Source organism: Thunnus albacares, chromosome 10, assembly GCF_914725855.1.
Source record: "Thunnus albacares chromosome 10, fThuAlb1.1, whole genome shotgun sequence".
Classification (NCBI taxonomy): Eukaryota; Metazoa; Chordata; class Actinopteri; order Scombriformes; family Scombridae; genus Thunnus; species Thunnus albacares.
In genome coordinates this window covers 4,923,883-4,941,104 of record NC_058115.1, presented here as the reverse complement: position 1 = coordinate 4,941,104, position 17,222 = coordinate 4,923,883, and positions in this window count along the sequence as shown.

The window sequence follows — 17,222 nt, the reverse complement described above, 5'->3', positions numbered from 1 at the left end:
AGTCAGCCAGTAATTCAGTCATCTGGCCAATTTATTTAACCAGTCATCCATTCAAGCACTCAACCAATCAGAAAGTATGTGAATCAGCCCGCCATATTGGCCAGTCATCCGTAAATACATATTAGGACACAAAAAAATGGTGTATTTTTAGACAGGAAGGTCTACTTTCATCCAGTTCATTCATTAACTTACATTTTATCAGTCAAGTAGACAACCTGGTAGGAAGACAGATAAAGTTAAGACATAAATCCTTCCCAGAATATGTTTATAATAAGAATACATATTTTAAATTGCTTCACAAAAGACATATTAAAAATGTAAAGCAATGTACTTAAATACAATTTTGAGGTCACCCGGGTATTTCCACTTTTTACTATTTTACAGCCAGCTCCATTATACTTCAAAGGGAAATGCTTTATTTTTATGTTACAATGGATCAGTAATAATTTGACAAATAAAATAAAATAAAATAAAAATAACAAAAGTCCATGTACATGTCTCAGTTTTCCTCAGTGGAAACAGTTATAGCAATGCGCCAACAATGCGCCTTACCACACCGCATTTTAAGACCAACACACCCATGGGCGCTAAGATGGGCTCAAGTGTATTTGTATTTAAACATTGTGGGCGCTGGATGGGAAAATGACAACTGCATCTGCCTTAAACCAGCGAAGACACTTGCGTCATGCCTGGTGCTGCTTTGTGCCAGGTGTAAGATAGGGCCCTCTGACTTTGGTGACTAGTAGCCCCTTGAACTTCACTTTGCTTTAGCAATGTTCAAGCTGGAAGTGTCTGCTTGAGGCTGAGTTTCAGGAAGAATTAAGATTAATTACAACAGGAAATAAAAGACTCAGAAAGGCTCAAAGAAACAGCAGACAATCTTAAAAAGAGAAGGATTCTGACATCTATATTTGTGCCTTCATGTGTCTGACAGAAGTATCTGGGCTGTGTTTGAGGGAAGAATAAAGATGGAAAAAGAAAAAAAAACCTGATTCCTAAAAGCCAAATTTCTTCAAAAGAGAAGGAGTCTAAAATGTATAATTGTGCCTTGATGTGTCTTTGTATCATAACGTTTTATTGCCTGTCCTCCAGCTTGAAACACACTTCACCAAATGTTGTTACATCTGTTAGCTGGTGTAATCTTATCATGGTTTGGTTCCAGTTTCTGCCACATGTTGCAAAGTTAATAGACTCTAATAGGGATTAACAGCTTGTTTTTCTTTGGCACACTCATACTCCTGGCATCCTGATTCTGAACTTTTGCCAGATTTAATATTAAATAAGTGTATTGTTGTTCCTTGCTTTGCTGTCAACAATTTTGTCATTACAATTTAAATTGGCCATCACTGTCAATTCCAGCAGGAGCTTTACAGAATTTAGAGAGAAACACTTAAAACAACAAAAACATGGCACACCATATTGCACAGATTAGTTTCTTTTGTTTGTGTGTGTGGTGCATTTTTGAAGCTATGTGGAAACATTTGTGTGTGTTTTTTTATGTGCTGAGCCAGATGATCATCACACTGCCCTCCACAATGAGACAATAGACTTTATAGTAGCCACACTGTTTTTAATCTCAAAAGGACAGTGACCTTTAGAAGCCTACTTCAACAGCTCAGCATCTATTCCACCAGGTGCCCACCTTAGCAACAGGTGCAGCTGGGAAGCAATTTTAAGAGGCTGGAAAGAAGGGAAATTGGAAAAACCAACCCTAACCACCACTTTTTAGTCCCTTTCACACAACAGTAAAACAGTAAGACATTGATAACAAAGTAGTTTTAAATGACAGGATTTTTAATTTAATTTAATTTAATTTAATTTTTTTTGTGAAGACGCTAACAAGCTTATCTATCCCCAGGTTGTCTGCTTGAAACTTTCTTTAGAAGCTCAGTCTATCAATCATCATTTTGCCCACCATAACTAATTTGAAGTTATCAGGAAACTTGATCACTTTGTGCCTAAAGCAGTAGCTTTTGTTTTATGCTGTGCATGTACAGCATAATAGATGACAGTGGACCTTGAAACTGTTAAAATAATCACCTGAGAAAGATTTATAAGATTAATATACTGTATGTGTGATTGGCACATCACCAGTCAGCCAAATGACCCCACAATTGCCTACATTCAAAACTATTAAGTATATATGACAATATGACTTATGGACAATTATGAAATACAGACATATTGCCAAGTTTCCTGAGGTGTCTAAGAAGGTTTCTGCTGTCCAATGGCAAGGACAGCAATGATCCTCCTGCAGGAAATATGGCTGTTTGATTATTTAATTAACAATGATCGTGGGCTCTTGCCATAAAGTATGGGAAACTGTTGTAGCAAGGTCACACATGCTTGACATACAAGAAACCACATTTCATAGAATCATACACACTATCCTCTGAAAAACCTTTGGGCATATTGTGAATCATAATGCTTGTGCTCCATTATGCCCTTTCATGTTTATCAGTTACTATATCCACATTAGCATTTTTTACATGGAGCGACTTCTGAGCAGGTGATGTCTATTGCATGATTAAAACCTGCAGCTCTTTGGTTGTAGAACATCTCTAATCCCTGATGATTTCACTACTGCTTATTGTAAATAAAACTGTTTACATTGTATGTCTCATAGCTGCTCTTTCTAAAGCATGCTTAAGGCATTCTAATTGTTCTTGTAAGCTTGCAAAGCAGCCTAAATAGACACCATATGGCTGCCAATATGTTACAATCTAACCTGTTTCAACAGAGTTGTTTCCTCATCCTTCAAATGCTGAACAAAAATGAAATTGCTTTTCTTAACACATTCCGAGATGTCTACAATGATGAATCTAGTTACAAAGCAAACTGAAAAGTGAGCCAATTAGTTGAATTAGCTACTTTTCTCACAAATCAGGTTTTCTTCCCTCAAAAACTTGATTATATCTACTGTAACTGGAGATTTCTATGTTTAGCTGCAGAGTTAAAGACTCACCCTTTTATCTTTACAAGCATTTCAAGTTATACAACTCACTCACTGGTGGCCATTTTGACAATGACTGGAAATAAGTGATGACTTTGTGTTTGACTTGTATGTTAGAACTGTGCTGCCAGTCAGAATGAAGGTTTGTAAATGATGAATCAGTTTGATTGTCTAGTTGTCGGAGTCACCTCCACAAAGGATGCATGCATCAAAACAATACATGAACTCCTTCAATAGTGAAGACAAACCACATTTAGACATCATATATGTTAAACCAAGGATGTTTGCCCATTTTCTTTACCAGTTGAGTTCCTTAAATAGTTGAGTCCATGACAAAATTAGTCCTGGCAAGGATTTTCATTCTGTTCATTAAACATCTCAGTTTGTAGCAGAAATATTCCACTGTGAGATTCTCATACAACTCAAACACAAGGTAAACAAGGAAATGGACAACCTCGCTAGACAAAAATGTTGATATTGGATGATTCTGCCAAACACCGGATTGCATTTACAGCAGCTACAATCGATACTTTTAAAATAGCAATGTATTACATGACAGTGTGTAATTTGTTGGGCGTGGCTCTCCTCGGCTTTACGGAGCTTTATAGCGAGCTTCAGCTCGTTGTCTAGCTGTCCAGCTGCAACTTTACTGTTTTGTTTCACTCTCAGCACTCTCATAGAGCCAATTTCGCCAAAGATACAATCCAAGGCAGTAGACGAGAACTGCAAATCACAGCAAAAGACACACCAGCCACTTCTGTGTTGTTCTCTAGACCACCCAGACCAAAGGAAGTGAGGACAATTTCTTTACAAAATGTATGGAGTGGGCCAGTGTGTGGGGAAAATGCACAATCACAGTTGGTTGAGATATGCGATTTCATGAGATCTGGGGAAAATTAGCAGATTCCCACACGGGTCAGTGATGTTTTTCCATTAATAAAACTGATAGTTAACCATCACTGACTTATCAACACATCTGATTTGTACACTAGGCAATCAATTCATCAAATAAGTTGGCTACAATTTGCATGTTAATTTGTCTAATTTGCTTATCTGAACAGAAGAGTCAGCACCAACCTTAAAACCTTAACTTTCAGTTTAGGTTAACTGAACTTGGATATAACAAGCTATTCTTGAAACAATTCCTTATTAGGCTATTCACTTATACTGATACACATCTCGCTTAGGTTGTCTCATATTTAGTCCTTATTGCAGCATAAACACATCTTCTATTGTCTTGTTGATTACACCATATTTAGTTTCAGTTGGATTTGTGAGGCAATTAAAAAGTGCTGTTCCATTATCTATTCAACTGTTTACCACTTTTTCAGCCTCCTTTTTTCTGTTACCTCAATTTCTTCTTGTTGTACCTTCCTTATTCTCTCTAGCTTCTTAATTTCTCTCAAGCAAACCCCATGGCTCTGTCTTCTCTCTGTCTTTCTTGCTTGCACTGGTAGAGAATAATGGCAGGGGAAAAACAAGTGAGAGATAAAAAGGGAGTTACAGAGATCATACACCCCTATATTTTCTCCAGATGACATTCCGTACATATCAATTGTACAGAGGGTTACATCTTAATTGATGGACTCTCTCTCTCTCTCTCTCTCACACACACACACACACACAGACACATGTACACATACAACACTAATTGCCGTTGTCTCACATCACATGAAAGCATCAGGTGGTTCAGCACTCAGTGTCTTCAGATAAAAGAGAGGAGGGTGGAAGGAGGGCAAAGAGCAGGAGAGGGGGATCACAGGCGTTCAGTGCGGGGGTGTGGAGTTCTAAATCTCTATATAGGTACGGAGGTATATAATCTTGTGATTTCTGCCTTTCTTCCGTTATCTCTCTCTAAGTTATTTAAAACTTCACATGGCAGCAGTATGATTAAAGGAAATGTCAGAGATGTCAGTTCTGTGGCTGTATGGGGAAGTCTGTGGAACTATAATAATGATACAAGACTGCAGTGATAAAAACACACTGGAGAAATACTGTGACTTTACAGATAACTGCAGTGATGTATAGAAGTCTGTTTTTGCACAGATTGTTCTTTGAGCTGTAAAATGTTTTTAAAATGAAATATGACATGACTCTGCCTGGTTGAACGTGTCAGTGCGCCTTTACTGCTCGACTCAGTTTCCATTTATTTTGCTTCAACAATGCCTCTGTACAACTGCTTAAAGTTAAGGGTATTGACTGTGGTGAAAGTTATTCTAGAGAAACTAACTGCAACACCTCAGTCCAGTTTGAGTGCACAACAGTAGTAGTTCAGCATCTTCAGTTCAGTGTGCATTATACATACATTTAGATTCATACTAGGCCTAAATAAATACTGTTAATAAGGTTTATAGCTCATTGAAGCATGAGTCAGCCTTCTTTAATATTGTGGTATATTCAATTCCATAGTTGGAGTTAGCTTAGCAAGCCAGCATAGCCAGACTATCCTGACCAGCCTGCTGGCTAGTTACAGTACAACAGGTAATCTACTGTTCTACTGATCTTGTACCAACCAACATATTTTTAATTATTATCAACAAATATTCAGTTAAATGTTCTGTCAAATTTCTTTATGAAGAAACCTTAGAACTGAGAAAATAGCAGCCTAGTGAGCTTGTTGTCTGTTAACACATAAGCTAGGTTGTCTTCATTAAATGCATCTAATAACCTTCATTGTTTGTGCTTTAATTGAGACAGTGTTACCTTTGTTTTTTTGGCAAGTGTCACAAGCCAAGCTATTCAAATGTGGCACAAATTTTAATTGAATTTCCAGAAAATTGGCAAAAGAAAATGTGAATTCATGTGTATTTCCAGCCACACTGTTACGCAAATGTTAGGAATTGGGTGCACTGAGTTAAACAGTCTGCAACACAAATTCTCCAGTCAGGTGCCATTAAACCATTGAAGAAGAAGAGGACGCAACACAAAGACATAATTTAAAGCACCAGTCAAACCTCAAACGTTCGAAAACCATGTGGAAAATGTGATGGAAATATGACCCATGTTTGTTTCAGGTATCAGTTTGAGGAACTTTACAGGCTTATCACTCCACACAGATCCGATGCTTTTGTCTGCCGTCATTTGCTTATTTCTTAAGTGGAGCAGAAGCTTGAGTGACTAATAAGTCACATGCTTCATGTACATCATGATTTGTTTGCTAAATCTGTTTCCATTTCACTCTCTAACATTTTGATTTTACCAATATATCAACTTTACCAGCGCACGTACCAACGCACTTACTGTAGACTTTGGCGGGAACTCTCATAACATGTTGTGGTTGTGCAAAATCAAATCCTCCAAAGACAACTTCCAATAAGAAGGCCATCCTCAGGTCAAAATGTCAGGACTGCACATAAGACATATTGCCATGAAATTTGTCCTTAGGCTGTCTCTGTTACTAAAATGCAAACGCCTGCACTTTGTAGTTGAACAGGAGAGACCAGATCCTGTATAATCACTGCCTTAACCTGTGAGTATTTTAATATGTAGCTACTTTAAATACTCAATAAAGTGTGAGCTAGTTCAATCTCTAGAGCATTGACTTCATCATAACAGCTCCATATTCTTATTGTTCTATTCTGCAACCGTCTCTAACCTTCACCCAAACATAAATATTAAATAAAACTGAAATGTTCCCATTTTTTATACCAATACCGAATATTCCTGTTTGGCAGCCCAATTATGGCACCTGTCCTCATTACCCTAGTTAAATTCATCATTGCATATTGCATGCATTTTGTTACACTGTGTGTATGTGTGTGTGTATATTTGTGTTTGTGTGGCCTTGTTCAATAAGTGTGTTTCAGTTTTTTTGTTTTTTTGTATCATGTCACCACACTGCAGTGTGAAAGAAGAATGGGTAGAGAGAGGTGTTACACATAGGCATATGTCAGTCTTGTAGCTTACAGGTTTTACCCTATGTTGCACTGGGGAAGCATTTAAAGAGCCAGTGTACCGCGTAATTACTGAGTGACAGACACACACACATTTGCTTGTAAAAGATCAGAAAGCGAGGTACCCCAACCATAACACAGAGAAAGTCAACTGATGTCACCCCTGCTGCTTGACAATGTAATGCTCAAAAATGTCTTATAAATTGTGAATGTAAATGATCGTGGGCAAATTTATAACTAAGCCAATAAATGCATTCTTGATTAGATGGCACTTACTATATTATATATGATTTTTTCTGTTCTGTTTTCTGGGTCCACGTTGGATTGTTCTTTATGGAAGACCTAAGTGCACTGCCAAATAGATTCTTATCATAATTAATGACCAAATAGACTGACTGTACAGCCACCCTCCATTAATAAAATCCAGACACCTCCAGATATCGAGCAGCAAAAACAGCTTTAGTTTCCAACTTCGACTTTAATTAATTGCTAGCAATCAAGGCTTTCCCATTTTTCAGTATCCTACTGTTTAGTGTTTGTTATCACAATTAATTAGCTGAATGATGGAGACTATTAATGTCTAATAGGGAAATTATGAGCACCACTAGCACTGCATCCTGCGTTGGACATACTGTACAGACAAATTGTGAACTCATGCACTTTTGTATTTCACATCCTTAATGGAAGAGAATTTGTCAAGCTTGGAGAAAATAACCACATTTTTCATGTTGTATAGGTTTCTATTGAATATTACATTACATTCCTATGGAGAACCTCTAATATATTCTGAGTGAATTTCAACAATTACTAAATACACTTTCTATGGAGCACCTTACCATACAAATACATCACAACTACCACCTTAAATAACTTCACTGCACTGCTATCATTGTACAATATATATAGTGAGAATACATTAAGAATATTGTTTTAGTACATTTCAATGTATTGTTTTGAGTATGTTCTCTAATTCTGGTTTATTACAACTTGGACCTATTTTTTGTACGTGTGGTCATTGTCTCTACATCATTAAGAAGTCCATCACAGTTTACAGACTTCCTGGTTCAAAGTTGACTTACCATACTTACCGTAGTTGTGTGCACACTGTTTTTATACTAATGAGGGATTGTTATTGTAATTGACATGACATCTCTGGTTTGCTCTCTTTCACTTGTAACTCCAGTAGTTTATAATAATTTTGCTACAGAGTTGGCTTGTTCACAACCTGTCTGACTGTCTGAATGCTAGAGTTACTTGCCCTGTCTGACTTACTTTGTGTACTTGTAAGATGCCTCTTAACATAAATGTAATTTGTTCCATAGTTATTAATTTCCATTCAACAATGCATGGACATGATTTCTGTGACCATAATTTAGTCAAAAGAGGTCAAACTCCTAATTGTTAGACCAACACATTTCAGCCTGTGGCCTTCATCAGGGTCATGAAGGCCACAGGCCAAAACGCATTGGTCTAACAATAAAGTTGTTCTATGTACTACAAGTGTAGCTGGAGTTTGACCTCTTTAGACTTTTTTTCCCTTCTTCGTGCACCTTAGAAGTCGGTGAAGTTGTGCCAGAAAACTCCTACTCTGCTTCTACACCATAATTTAGTCATAAACTTTGATTCAGAAATTCTTAAAATTTTATGTTGACATATTACATTCCTATGTACAATTTCTGTTGGTAGTCTACAAAGTAATACTAATTCTACACCCACAATAAGAGGCTTTCCAATTTTTTTTTCCCTTCAATTTCTAGAATTTTTTTTTTTCCAGAATGTCAAACATCAAGCAAAACCAAAACTTTCAAAAGTGTTACTTAACTGGCATTGTCCTTTAAATCTGCATTAACTGATTTTAGGCCATTCTGGAGCAGCAGAAACAAGCTGTAAACACAACATTGAAATATTATCAACTTCTAAACTTGATATCGTGAACTAGTTAGCAAATATTTACATATTTACACGTCCAGTGGACAAAGCAATACTAGCCTTATTTTGTGTTTCTGTCCACCTGGCCAATATAAATCCATTATTCACTCCTCTTAGCTCTATTTTTGGTCTTTATCAAATCTGAGGGAAATATCTGGCTCTTTAGCTGCTAAATGCTCCACTATGTTCACCAGCTAGTTGCTAACTGTGTCTGTCTTCCTTTTGGTGCTGAGCAGGTAGTGTGCAGTGAACAAATCAGAATGTTATTGGTGAAGACAGCTGCCTGCTGCTGTTAATGACAAGGTCGATAAGAGCTGAGAGACTCATTTGATCCATACAAGTGCAGATTTAAGTATTCTTGTCCATGTGTTAGTTACTGAGGCGACATCTACATTTATGCATTTCATTAAATGTATATGAGTTTCATATTGAAAGCCTGTATCTCAAGGGTCTTTATTGTCCCTGACAATAAAGACCTGCCTGCTTTGCACTGTTGCGGAGTAGGCTGGGTAGTTGGTTGCCATGGCAAAGCTTGGAGTCTAACTTCTAGTTAACTCTCTGCTAACTTGAAAACAATTTAACCACCATTTTACAGCCACAACAGTAGTGAAGTAGTAGGCTACAGCAGAGCCTATGGCGTAAGCACGTGTCACCAGTGTTTCTGTAGTTACTCTCACTGCCAGAAGGGGGGAAGAAAGTCCCTAAATCCAGCTTTAAAGAATGATATACTTTGTATTTATCCCCCTTTCACTCCGTCTATTTCTGAACTTTCTCTTTCCATATCTCATTAATGCTCAGCTCAAGTATCATTCATGTCAAGTACCCAGTTTCCATCATAACCATTACAGATTTGAAAGCAGAAGCTTGTTATAAAACACCCATATTTGACAGCAGCAGTGTGGATTTTAATTTCCTTGTCTACCTCTCTATCTCACTCTCACAGACCCGTTCCTTTTCAGAAATATTTAGTAATTGCCAAGACATTTCATTTTGCTTTCACAAATAAACCTACTTTTCGCATATACAGTTGTTTTTTTTCATCTTGTTTATGACTAAAAGTTGCACTAGAATGAGTATTTTTCAAGTGTGGAAAAACACTTTAAAAGCATTATTGTACACCTGGGAACAAGAAAGACTTATCTCTTGTCAAAATCAATTTGCCTATTTCTCTCCTGCTGTAGCTGTCTCTTTCACTTCTGCCTGAAATACCTCCTTCCTTGCTCTTTTTCTCAATCCATCCTCCCCTCTGTCACTAATTAAAGCTTACCGTCACCTCATTTAGACTCAGTAAGCAAGCGCACACACACCGAACATGCACACATCTTAACATTTAGCAGTGCCCCTTTACTCCAACCCTCATTAGTCTTAGTATTCTAATCCTCAAAAAGCAAACTCCAAAAGCACACACACATACATGTCATACATGCACTTACAATACACAGAGCACATGCACATTCAGTGAAGTGAGTGCGCACACAGAAATACACACACCTTGTGCTTCATTACCCGCACTCATGCTGTCATCTGGATGTTTCAGTTTGTAAATTGTTTTATAAAAGGAATTCATCTTTGACAGGCTGTAATTAATCTACAGCTGCTGTGGCAACGTCAAAAGAACAGCAGCACCTCAAAAAAGTGATGTCAAAAGAGAAAACATTAAAGATACTTCTGAAAAAAAAAAAAAACCCGTCATAATGAAGATCTCTCCTGTCGTCTGCTTTTATACCATACAGTTGTTTCTCCCTTTTTATCTTTGAGTGAGTGAAAATTTTGTGCAATTGTTGTAAGCTGCTGATATGTTTGAAGAGATTTTTCCCTGCTCTCCAATTACAGAAAGTGTAACTGCAGTTTCCTCCCAAAATGTTATATAAAGTAAAACAAAACAAAACAGAAAAAAAAGGATATAAAAAGATTCTACAGATTTTATGTGTGGCTGCTCCATCTCACTCAACTCATCAGGGATTTTCAGTCATTTCAATTGTATATGCATCTTATAATTATAGTATTTATAGATTTTGTGTTCAAGTTATTTTAAAGTGTGTTTAAATGTATAGTCCTTAACATATTCCCAAACTCAAACCCCATTTCTGATACTATTTATCATCAGCACCTCTTCTGCAATAGCCATTAAATGTATTTGCATTGTGTAATTATTTCTGTATAAACTAGTTTTCATAGTTAGTGGTGGAGTCTGCTATTGCTGCGTAGGATTCAAATCATCTGCCTACACACAAGAATTTCACAGGAAATGATGCCTGTATGTTATCCAGAGTTATTGTTTTTGTTTTTATCACATTGATATCACTGTTTACTGTTCATTCTCTCAGCACATGTAAAAACAACCACACTAATTGTCACCACACCTAATGTGTCAACCAGCGTTGTCAACATAAGGATTATAACTTTTAATGTAATGTTTAATTTACTGTAAATACCAATTAAAGAATGGCTAATCACATTGTAAAATGCAAGGTCCTTAGATGTTACTTTTATGTAACCTGACTGTTTAGAAAGCAGCATCAAAGCGCACAATTTCTGTGCATGTCCTTCAGTATAATGCAGAATCCAAGTAGCTGGTTATTACTGTAGATCAATTATATCCAGGTGTTTGAACAAATCAAAGACAGTCCATGAAGCTGCAGTGCCTGCAATCATTAAGAGTCATTTCCTCAATGTGTTTTTAGAGATAATAGAGCAGAAATAATTAAAAAGCAGACTCAGTGTATCCTTAAAGATAAAAAAAAAATGTAGCACTGGACACTTTTCACAATGACAGTTAGAAAATCAAATGAGGAGGAGTGGGAGTCCATCTCTGTCTGCTGTGCACATTGTAACACATGATGACTCAGGGAGCTGCAGGAGAATAAGTTGAAGCAAGCCCTGCGCTAACCAAGCAATTTGTCACAGATGACTGAGTAGATGGGTTAAGCTTAATTAATATTTTAATGGGAAATTTACCTTTGTATGCTTGGACTTTCAAGATTGATGAGTTCCGCAAACTCACAGTTCAACTGAGGAGGAAGTCTGAAGTGGGAGAGCATCACCTGTTGTAGGAAAACTCGATTAACATTTTTTAAAATGTTTTTTTTTTAAAACTCTACTACTCCAAATACCCGATACCTCTAATGTATAAAACAAGTATTCAACATGCTTGGTTATCAAGTAATTTACATTGCAACAAGGATAGTTGAAAAATAAATCAAATAAAAATGTTGTAGGGCTAAAATTACTAACACCTAGTTGTCGATTTATGAGGCCATTTAATAGGCATATTCTTGTCAAACTAGGAGCAATTTCCCACATGAAATTTTGTTCAGATGGTCCAGACCAATTAATATATTTTTTATTCATCATTTTCTTTGCCTTCTAGTTCAGGATAGTTACTTCTTTACACTAACATATTTCAAAAACCTAGAGGAGTAAAGATAAACGCATATGGACTGACAATTACAGGTAACTCATTTTTGGTTATGCTGTTCTGCACCATCAACACTAAATGGACTCAGTGGGATGTGGTGATAAATCCTGTAGCATTTAACTGCACCTTGTGTGTTAATTTATCTTCTGGAGTCACAAAGATTTAAGATTTTCTTTCTGAGAATTTGGGGTTGAAAAAGTAAAAAAAACAAAAAACAGTGAGTCTTGTACCAAAATATATACAGTAGAGAAAACCTGGTTGCTATGTTTTGCTCACATTTTATTCAGGAACTGCTCAAATAAAAGACACAAGCATGACACTTCTCTTTCTGATCTATCACTGAAAATCCCCGCACTCATGCTTACAGGCATACATGTTACCATGGTAACCAAGTGATATTGCCTGATGTACATATACATACACGCCTTAAGAGATCACTTAATTGACAGTTCCTGCTATTTAGTAATTGCAGGATAGTAATTACTGCTATTACTATTTAGTAATAACATCACATTTGTACTATAACAACATTCTGTGATTGGTCAGCTTTGCTTTCACACCACAAATGAACCAATCCAGAGTCAGATCTGAACCAGGTCACCTTTTCAAATAGTCCCAACACTCAGGTTCTTTGGGCTTAACCAGAACTCTGATGACATCCGTATATGTCTTTTGCAAATCAATGTGATATTTCTAATAAAAATTTACTTTTTAGTATTTAGTTTTTGCAAGTATATCAATACATACTGTTTTATGACCATCATAATGGAAACACAAGATATTATGTATGAAATGTCATTCAGTCAAATTGCACTGTGAGAAAAACATGGTTGACATCCAGTGTTGTTGTTGTTTTTTTGTTTGTTTGTTTTTTTGCCAGTAGAGAGCACACAAGATCATTGTGTATGTTTCCATTTCAGACTGTAATAGTCAAAGTATTTGTGCTGTCAAAGCCTTACTAAATGTCTGCAGTGAATCTTGTTTCATTTACCAGGATATAAATGTTTTTTTTTAAGAGTATTGTCTAAAACCTCCTTGTGTAGACATTTTATTATACAGCCCGTACACTCCTTACAATCTAATTTCCCAAGTCTCCAACTCAGTGAAAGGCAAACAAATACAGAGAAGGCTTCATTTGTGTTGCGAGTGCACTGGAGAGCAAACAAACTTTTTTCACCCCAACAAATGACAGTTACAAAGTACTGAAGGAAACACAGAGGATGTCTTCAGATGTGGTGAATATAATATGTCATTTATTTACCCACTTCAGGACATTTTACAATGATACATGCACTTTAGATGCATACTGGAGCCTTGTTGACTTCACTCACATATCTATTTTTTTGACAGATTGCTCTACTTTCCTTTAATCTGAGTCATGGTGACTCAAATACTGTGTGTGTGTTGGAACAAATTGAAGTCCTACCAGCAGCAGCAAATCATTTGTCACGGATGACTGAGCAACCGGGGTAGTCTTAATGAATATTTTAATTGAAGCATTACCTTTTTGAACTTTTGGCTTCTGACTTTTCTCTCGGCTGCCTCCAACAGTTTAGGCATCATTCCTAATTAATAGGCAAATCATTTATGATGCTGACAAACAGTCTGTTGTTAGACACACAACAGACATGCATGCATAAGTGGGTACACACACATACAGAGGCACTGATGCATACGCAGTGTGCACTCTCATGCATTCAGAGCATGTATGCATACACATACTGCAAACTATCCTCATATGAGTATCACTGTCAGGGCTCCATTCATTTTTCATATGCAAGTGAAGAGAGTAATGGAGTTCACTGCACGTATGATAGCAATACAAGATATTTTTTAAACATGCTGGCACATACACAAGGTCATAAACAAAGGGGATGTAGCATACATACACATAATCACAGACAGATCGGATCAGCAGCACAAACTGTGAAGTGAATTTGAATAGATAAAAGCTGACACAGTTGCTGAGAGTATCATCAATCACCCTCATATCACCATATTTTCATTCTCCTTTAAATGGCTGCACAAGAAGAGTAATATTTTTCCTGGGTGTCTATTTATTTTATCGAAATTAGTGGACAAATTGCAGTCTCAACAAAAAATACAACTGTCATTACAAATAGCTGTTCAGATTATCTGTTATATGCTTTCATTTTATCCCCTGTGAAATGAATCAGAAGATTGGTGGGTTGGGCAGCAAAAAAATGATGAGGCACAACCAGCTGGTTCCAGACTATACTGTTGCTGTGCTTACTGGTGGTTGTTTCCCAGAGCCAATCAGAGCTTTGTAGTCAGGATAAGGAATAAGAAGAATGGTGACAGAAAAATTGCCACAAAAAATGTGACAATCATGAATGAGATGAAGGTAGCTGTACTGGTGTTTCAAGTAAAGTTACAGAAATAACAACTCGAAAATTGACATATTTCTTTGATCAAGATTAAGTTAACTGTTCCTTTAAAATGGTACTCTACTGACTTAGTATTGTAATCGTATAACATTGTTGGACTCACAATTTACAGTTTTAAAAAAGGAAGATCAAAATCGATGCAGCAGGACCAGAGATATTGTCTCTCCTTATTTCACATATTCGTCTTCCTTTGTCAAAATATGGTATAGACTGTCCATATTAAGATGGACAACACAACAGCTCCCCAGAAGTGAAGACAAAATATCTAGATTATTATATTATATTATATATATATAAACATAGCACAAAAAGTAAGGAAATTTGTGTTTGGTAGATTATTTCTTTGTTGTAACAATGCTTCTTGGCAATAAATCTTATACCGTTGGAAAGCCTATATTTCCCTTTTAAATGGTGCCACATTTGTAAGGAACATGCATTTGTGGGATGAGCAGCAGAGCTGAGTCTGTGGGTTGCACCCGTGAAAAATATGCTAAATCTTCTCTGCCAATGACAAACAGCTTATTCTGCCATTGACTCTTGTTTGGTGTTTGGTGGATTGGATGATTGAAGTTTGAAGAAACAAGACATATTGGCAATTTAACAATTTATTCATTTAACAAACAGAAGCCTCAGCCTGGCACCTCCTCCTCATGCTGGTCACCAGCCTGGTCACACACTGCTGTGGGATGGCATCCCATTCTTCAACCAGCATTTGTCGCAAGTCAGCCAATGTGGTTGTGTTGGTCACTCTGGCACAAACAGCATGCCCAAGCCGATCCCACAAGTGTTCAATGGGGTTGAAGTCCGGACTGCTGGAAGGCCATTCCATCCTTTCCACACCCAAATTCTGGAGGTAGTCTCTGATAAACTCCACAAACCGACAAATGCTGGTTGCTCCATCAGATGCAGTACACAACCCTAGTGACCGGGGATACTTATACTTACTTTGTAGTAGGCAACTGTATTACTGAAATACTTTGAAAGTTACTTTAATTCAAAAGTGGCTAAGGCTTTCCAAAACTGTTACAAATCAATGTTAAAAAATAATTATGTTTTATGATGTGACAATGCTGTGGTTAAGGTCTGACCTTGTTTTGACTTATGGCATCGATTTAATAGTTTTTCCACAAAAATCCTATTTTATCAGACCATTACTTAATAACTTTTGAATTCCTATTAATGGACTACACAACATTAGACAAAAATGTCTTCACTAGAAGTCTTTCTGATAGTGCTGTAGATAAATTGAGACTATTTTTCTCCAATTGACCTTCCTGAACTAACTTCAACGATTTCTTCATCTAGAACATCAACCTGTCTCTTAGACCCCATCCCAACTAGGCTGCTTAAGGAAATCTAACCCTTTTTTAGCACTTCTTTACTAGATATGATCAATCTGTCTTTAGTAAGAGGCTATGTACCACAGTCCTGTAAAGTAGCTGTAATTAAACCTCTTCTTCTCTTGATTCAGATGTTTTAGCCAACTATAGACCTATATCTAACCTTCCCTTTCTCTCTAAGATCCTTGAGAAAGCAGTCGCAAATCAGTTGTGTGACTTTCTACATAACAATAGTTTATTTGAGGAGTTTCAGTCAGGATTTAGAGCGCATCATAGCACAGAGACAGCACTGCTGAAAGTTTCTAATGATCTCTTAATCGTATTGGACAAAGGACTTCTCTCTGTACTTGTCTTGTTAGATCTTAGTGCTGCATTTGACACCACTGACCATTACATCCTATTACAGACATTGGAACATTTAATTGGCATTAAAGGAACTGCATTAAGCTGGTTTAAACCATATTTATAAGATTGATTTAAGTTTGCACAAATTAACGATGAATCTCCCATGCATGCAAAAGTTAAACACAAGGTTCTGTGCTTGAACCAGTACTATTCACCTTATATATGCTTCCTTTAGGTAATATTATTTGGAAACACTCCATAAATTTTCATTGTTATGCAGATGATACCCAATTATATTCATCAATGAAGCTAGATGAATTCAATCAGTTAACTAAACTCCAAGCATACCTTAAGGACATAAAGACTTGGATGACCTGCAATTTTCTGCTACTAAACTGAGACAAAACTGAGGTTATTGTGCTTGGCCCTCAAAATCTCAGAAACACATTATCTAATGACATAGCTACTCTGGATAGCATTACCCTGTCCTCCAGCACCACCATAAGGAATCTGGAAGTTATCTTTGATCAGGATATGTCCTTTAACTCCCACATAAAACAAATGTCAAGGACTGCCTTTTTTCACTTGTGTAATATTGCAAAAATCATGCACATCCTGTCTCAAAAAGATGCAGAAAAACTAGTCCATGCATTTGTTACTTCTAAGCTAGATTATTGCAATTCTGTATTATCAGGCTGCCCTAAGAAGTCTCTAAAGACTCTCCAGCTGGTCCAGAATGCAGCTGCACGTATACTAACAAAAACTAGATAAAGAGATAATATTTCTCCCATTTTAGTTTTGTTGCATTGACATCCTGTAAAATCCAGAATAGAATTTAAAATCCTTCTCCTCACCCACAAAGCCCTTAATGGTCAGGCACCATCATCTTAAAGAGCTCATAGTACCCTATTATCCCAATGGAATATGTGGGATGTG